The sequence below is a fragment of the Papaver somniferum genome, chromosome 6 (genome assembly GCF_003573695.1).
Source record: "Papaver somniferum cultivar HN1 chromosome 6, ASM357369v1, whole genome shotgun sequence".
In the NCBI taxonomy this organism is placed as follows: domain Eukaryota; kingdom Viridiplantae; phylum Streptophyta; class Magnoliopsida; order Ranunculales; family Papaveraceae; genus Papaver; species Papaver somniferum.
This window is the reverse complement of record NC_039363.1, coordinates 32933902-32941022: the sequence shown is the minus strand read 5'-3', so window position 1 is coordinate 32941022 and position 7121 is coordinate 32933902. Positions and strand designations below refer to the sequence as shown.

General features: G+C 39.8%; 1 pseudogene; it reads left to right on the top strand.

Annotated features, from left to right (window-relative positions):
* The first annotated feature begins 6200 nt into the window (after nt 1–6200).
* LOC113292031 lies at nt 6201–6300 on the top strand (annotated as a pseudogene).
* The last annotated feature ends 821 nt before the right edge of the window (nt 6301–7121 follow it).

Genomic DNA, 7121 nt, shown 5'->3' with positions numbered 1-7121 from the left:
GGTTCCCCTTATCCAAACCGGTGGTCCGAATAGCAAGTGTCCTCCGTGTGCTTTCCGACAACTTTTCGAGCCAATTTTTTCCAAAAATGTTTATTGGCCAAAAATGCTTACAAATAAATAAAACACCATAATAAGTACAAAACTAAGCCCTAACAATATATAGAATCGAGACAAATCGGACACAAAAATGTGTTTATCAAATACCACCAATCCTATTATTTGCTAGTCCTCGAGCAAAAATAAAATAGAAATAAAATCCTAACTCACTGTCGCAGGCATCGTCGATTGCATTTAGCGTATGCAATAAGCCTTTAAACCCCTAGGTGTCTCTAGTGGAAGAGTGTTGTCTCCGGAGGGCTTACCAGAGGTATACCCACAAAACCTTTATACTCCAGACCCTGGCTATCTACACAGAACCTTGGAAGGCACTAAAGAATCTCCTTGGTTGGCATACTTATTGACTACAGGAGGAAGTACCCTGATGCGAAATTCCAATTGTTGTACACGAGTTTGCACTCAAGCATACTAAAATTCATATATAAGTGACGGAGCTCTACTCAGATAGTCGCACTATGGACATCAATATCCGGAGTCAAAACTAATCACATGGATAGATCTAGAAGATGGATATAGAGAAAAACATAGATGGTTTTGATGTTTACTAGGTGAACGGTGTTTCTCATATCTGTCTGAAGGCCTCCGCCAAAATGAACCTATCCTAATGGACTGAGATACTAGTCTGACTAATATCAACACACTAGCATATACAAGGGAACCAGTGGTCGATAATCCTAACTCTAGGTCAACACAACTGGCATATACAAGGGTTCCAGTGGTCGACTTTATTGAATTTATTCCAGCTGGTCTGATGGTCTGGTCTCAGTTTCTTTGTTGTTGTTTTTTTTGTTTGTTTTTTTTTTGTATCTCAATCACTCTAATTCACCCTAGCATTGGTAAAAAATTGAATCGCGAGCCCCAACTAATCACTTATAGAAACCTAGTTTAAAAACAAAACAAAATAAAAACAGAAGTGAAAAGGACTCAACGAGATATGGTGAAACTATCATGTTATTTCTAACACATGAGCTTTGTGCTTTTATGAATAGACTTTTTAGATGTTGCCATCTAGTCAGATTGGTTCCTCAACTCCTACACCAAAATGCTTCCATCCACTTAGATTGGTTAGTGCCATCCTTAATAGGCATAAATTTATAGGCACTGGAGTTTAATTATGCAACTAAAAAGTAACAAAAAGTTCTACCCCACCCCCAAACTTAAATCTAACATTGTCCTCAATGTTTCTAATTAAAGAACAGTACCAAAAATATAAGTAACATGAGGAAATAGTAAAGAGAGAAGTCGGAAAGATAGTACCTGGGTGAAGTGTAACCAAAAACCTACAAAAATAATATACAACATACAAAATTGCCTCGATGGTCAATCAAGGTAAACAGGGTCCTCCAGAGGGACCTCCTTAACATCACCTATAGGAAAAGGCTCTAAAAAGGGCTTCAATCGCTGACCGTTAACCTTCGAAGAACTACTACCATCTGGTGTCTCAATCTCAACAGCGCCATGAGAAAAAACAGTACAGACCATAAAAGGACCGGTCCACCGAGAGCGCAACTTCCCGGGGAATAGATGCAAACGAGTGTCATACATAAGAACTGTTTGACCTGGAGAAAATGACTTTCGTAAAATATTCTTATCATGTACAAGTTTCATTTTGTTCTTGTACTCCTTAGCACTGTCGTATGCATCTCTACGAATCTCGTCCAACTCATTAAGATGGAGTTTTTTGTGAGCTCCTGCCTTGTCAAGTGAAAAGTTTAGGTTCTTAATAGCCCAATAGGCTCTATGCTCTAACTCAACGGGAAGGTGACATGCCTTTCCAAACACTAAACGATAAGGTGACATTCCAATGGGTGTCTTAAACGCAGTACGATAAGACCATAAGGCATTAGTAAGCCTCGATGACCAGTATTTCCTATTAGGATTAATTGTTTTCTCTAAAATACGCTTAATTTCCCTATTGGAGACCTCTACCTGACCACTAGTTTCTGGGTGATATGGGGTTGCTACTTTATGGGTAATACCGTATTGTTTCATTAAAAGAGCAAACGGTCTATTACAAAAGTGTGAACCTCCATCACTAATTATAGCTCGTGGCCTACCAAAACGTGTAAGTATATTATCTTTCAAAAACTGGACTACGATCCTGTGGTCATTCGTTTTACACGGAACCGCCTCAACCCACTTAGACACATAGTCTACAACGACAAGTATGTAAAGATAACCAAACGAAATAGGAAATGGACCCATAAAATCGATGCCCCACACATCAAAGACCTCAATCACTAAAATAGGGTTCAAAGGCATCATATTTCTACGGGAAATGGTTCCTAATTTCTGGCAACGCTCACAAGAAACACAATGACTATGGGAATATTTAAACAACGAAGGCCAGTAAAATCCACACTGCAAAATCTTAGCAGCAGTCTTCTTAGCACTAAAATGACTCCCACATGCATGTTCATGACAAAAGGAGATAATACTAGACTGGTCACTCTCAGATGCACATCTCCTAATAATCTGGTCCGGACAATACTTAAACAGATAAGGATCGTCCCAAAAGAAATGCTTAACCTCGGCTAAAAACCTAGAACGATCTTGCTTACCCCAATGTTGAGGCATTCGACCAGTAACAAGATAATTCACTATATTTGCATACCAAGGTGATTGGGAAACAGAGAACAATTGTTCATCAGGAAAACTATCCCTTATAGGAAGGGAATTATTAGGGGAACTAACAACTAGCCTAGACAAGTGGTCTGCTACACATTCTCTGCACCCTTTTTGTCTCTAATGTCTGGACAAAATTCTTGTAACAAAAGGATCCATCTAATCAATCTAGGTTTGGTATCCTTCTTAGACAAAAGGTATTTCAAAGCAGCATGATCAGTATAGATTACGATCTTAGAACCTAATAAATAGGATCTAAACTTATCCAAGGCAAACACGATGGCTAGCAATTCCTTCTCGGTAGTTGTATAGTTCATTTGGGCATCATTCAGAGTTTTGCTAGCATAGTAAATCACATGGAGTAATTTTTTTCTCGCTGACCTAGCACAACGCCTATAGCATAATCTGAAGCATCACACATAATTTCAAAGGGTAGGTTCCAGTTAGGTGCCTGGACTATCGGGGCAGTAGTGAGTAAAGTTTTAAGCTTATCAAAAGCCTTTAAGCAAGCATCATCAAAGACAAACTTAACATCTTTTGCAAGCAAATTGCAAAGAGGTCTAGAAATCAAGCTAAAATCCTTAATGAATCGACGGTAAAAACCTGCATGCCCTAAGAATGACCTAATATCTTTTACGGTTTTTGGGACCTGTAGAGTCTTAATAAGGTCAATTTTGGCTTTGTCTACCTCTATACCCTTTGAAGAAACGATGTGCCCTAAGACAATTCCTGATTCAACCATGAAATGGCATTTTTCCCAATTAAGCACTAAATTCTTTTCCTTACACCTAGTCAACACTAATGTCAAATGATGCAAGCACTCATCAAAGATGAACCAAACACTGAAAAATCATCCATAAAGACCTCTAAAAACCGTTCTACCATATCAGAAAATATGCTCATCATACAACGCTGAAAAGTCGCAGGGGCATTACATACCCGAAAGGCATGCGTCTATACGCAAAGGTACCAAAGGGACAGGTAAAAGTGGTTTTCTCTTGGTCTTCTGGGGCAATAACGATCTGATTATAACCGGAGTAGCCATCTAAGAAGCAATAGTGACTATGTCCAGCTAATCGCTCTAGCATTTGGTCGATAAAAGGAAGGGAAAGTGATCCTTCCTTGTGACCTTGTTCAATTTCCTATAGTCAATACACACACGCCATCCCGTGGTCACTCGGGTTGGGATTAATTCATTATTATCATTCTGGACTACAGTGATACCTGATTTCTTGGGGACAACCTGAACAGGGCTGACCCACTTACTGTCTGAAATTGGGTAAATAATACCCGCATCTAACAACTTAAGCACCTCTTTTCGAACTACCTCTTTCATGTTAGGGTTCAGTCGACGTTGCATCTCCCTAGAAGGTTTGGAGTCTTCCTCTAAATGAATCTGATGCATACACACAGTAGGACTTATACCCTTAATGTCTGCTATAGTCCACCCTAAAGCTTCCTTATTGTCTTGAAGTACATTTACTAGCCTACTTTCCTGATCACTATCCAAATCGGAAGCTACAATCACAGGTAAAGTCTCAGATGGGCCTAAAAACACATACTTTAGAGTATCGGGTAGTGGTTTAAGGTCCAACTTTGGGGGCTCTTCTAAAGAAGGAATTAGGGTAGTCTCAGAAACTGGTAACGGTTCGAACCTAGCTTTCCATCTATCAGTGTCTAACACAGGGGTAGAATCTAATAGAGCATTCACCTGTTCAATAGTGCTATCGTCGTCAAAATCTAAACCAAAATGGGATAGACAACTTTCTAATGGGTCTTCAAACAAAATGTTTGGTAATGACTTCTGAACTAAGGCTTCTATCATGTTCACCTCTTCAACACATGTGTCATCTAGCTCATGAAGTAGCTTACTGACATTAAAAATGTTCATCTCCATAGTCATATTACCAAAAGATAAACTCATAATACCATTTCGACAGTTAATGATCGCATTAGACGTAGCTAAAAATGCGCGACCTAAAATCACAGGTATCTGGTTCTCTGGGTCAGGGACAGGTTGGGTATCTAGGACCACGAAATCCACTGGATAAATAAACTTGTCGACCTCAATAAGAACATCCTCGATAACACCTCGAGGGATTTTAACAGACCTATCAGCTAACTGCAGTGTCATCTGAGTAGGTTTCATTTCACCAAGTCCTAGCTGTAAGTATACATGGAATGGCAGTAAGTTCACACTGGCTCCTAAGTCAAGTAAAGCTTTTTCTACCCGGAAGTTACCTATTGTGCAAGCAATGGTAGGAGAACCTGGGTCTTTGTACTTTGGAGTTGTGGTGTTCTGAATGATTGAACTTACGTGACTAGCTAAAAAGGCTTTCTTATGGACGCTAAGTTTTCGCTTTCGCGTACACATATCCTTAAGGAACTTGGCATAAGCAGGAATTTGCCTAATTGCATCTAATAAAGGAAGGTTTATGGTAACTTGTTTAAAAACCTCCACTATGTCATTAAAGTTCGATTCCTTCTTTGTTGGTACTAATAGCTGAGGAAATGGGGCTCTAGGCATAGAATCAGATCTCTCAGGAATTGAGTTGGCATCATCAGAAATTTTATCAGTTTCCTTAAATAGTGGTCTTGAGGGGTGAACTACAGTATGTACACTATCGGTCATGGTTACCTGATTGTATACTATTCTACCACTCCTAAGGGTTCTAATAGAATTCAATTGATTCGATGGTTTTGTACCTACTTCATGAACTCCTCTAGGATTGGGATTAGTCTGACTAGGGAACCTACCATTATCTCTCTCACTTAAGGTCTTAGCTATTTGGCCGACTTGAAGTTCTAACTTAGCAAGGCTCTGAGCATTAGTTTGAAAATTCTGCTTGGTTTCCTGTTGAAAACTAACATGGCTCTGTGCTAACATTTCCTGAGTTTTTGCTAACATCAGATTCCTCTAAGCTAGTCGTTTTATTTTCTGGGCCTGATGTATTCCTAGTGTAGCCAAAACCTGGGGAGCATTAGAATTATTAGACTGACCCTGACTCTGGCCCTTAGACCATGAAAAGTTCGGATGGTTCCTCCAACCAGGATTATAGGTTTCTGAATATGGGTCAAACTTCTGACGATTATCAAACCTAGTGTTATTATATAGAGCATTGGCTTGCTCTTCATTATTCTGGCCTTCCCAAAAAGGCTCCAATCTACCACTAGTGTTACCCACTTCTAAAGCTTCTAACCTTTTCGCTATAGCAGCAATTTTGGCATCTGATTCATAGCCTCCTTCTACCCTATTAACGTTTCTCTGCCGAAGAATTGTTTTCTGGGGTCCCCTACTACTTTCCCATTGTTGGGTCTTTTCGGCGACTTCATGCAAATATGTCATCGCGTCATCAACTGTTTGGTTCTCAAATCCACCAGTATACATAGATTCTACTGTGGTTGTGGTGGGATAATCTAAACCCTCATAAAGGATCTGAACTAACCTAACCTTCTCTAAACCATGATGAGGACATTGGGCTAATAAATCATTGAACCTTTCCAAATACCTATACAAAGTTTCTCCCTCCTGTTGAGAAAACGTGCAGATTTGCGTCCTAATAGACGATGTTTTGTGCCTAGGGAAAAACTTGTTCAAAAAGGCAGATGTAAGTTGTTCATACGTTTCGATTGACCCGGAAGCCAAACTATATAGCCACGATTTAGCTTTATCTTTCAGGGAAAAGGGGAATAACCTAAGTTTCAAAGCATCATCATCTAAGTTTCTAATCCTGAGGGTACTACAAATTTCCTCAAAGTCCCTAACATGGAAATAGGGGTTTTCATTTTCTTTCCCTAAAAAGATTGGGAGCAGCTGTAAGGTCCCAGGTTTAAGTTCATAAGTTGCTTCCGTCTCAGCTAACCTGATACATGAGGGACGAGTAGTCCTAGTTGGATTCAACAAAGCTTTCAAAGTTGCCATTTCTGGCGCTATCGGAGCAACATGGATTCTCTCCTCAGTCAAAGGACGTTCAAAAACAGACTCTTCAAAAGTCGGACTCTCTAGATTAAGGTAATCGAGACGCTTCGAACTACTAGGTTTCTCTTTAACAAATCTACCTAGTGCGTCTCTTTTACGTTCAGGCATACAATAGAATTTTCTAAATTGGAAGGGTAAGCAAACACAGATCAAGGCCGACTCAACCAAATCAAACCTATTGATTTCTAGCAAAAAAAAAAGCATGATGGCTCCACTTAGATTGTTTCTAGACCAGCTTCTAATCCTTCGAACGGGAATTCGTTACAATTTAAGCAAACCCCTCTGGAATCAATCCGAGTTAACGTAAGTTGAATAGAGGCGAGGGAAGCTCGGTGGAGCTTTGATACCCAAGGCCTCACCGGTATTACAAGGCGGCGCAGTCACGCATTCAACTTACAGA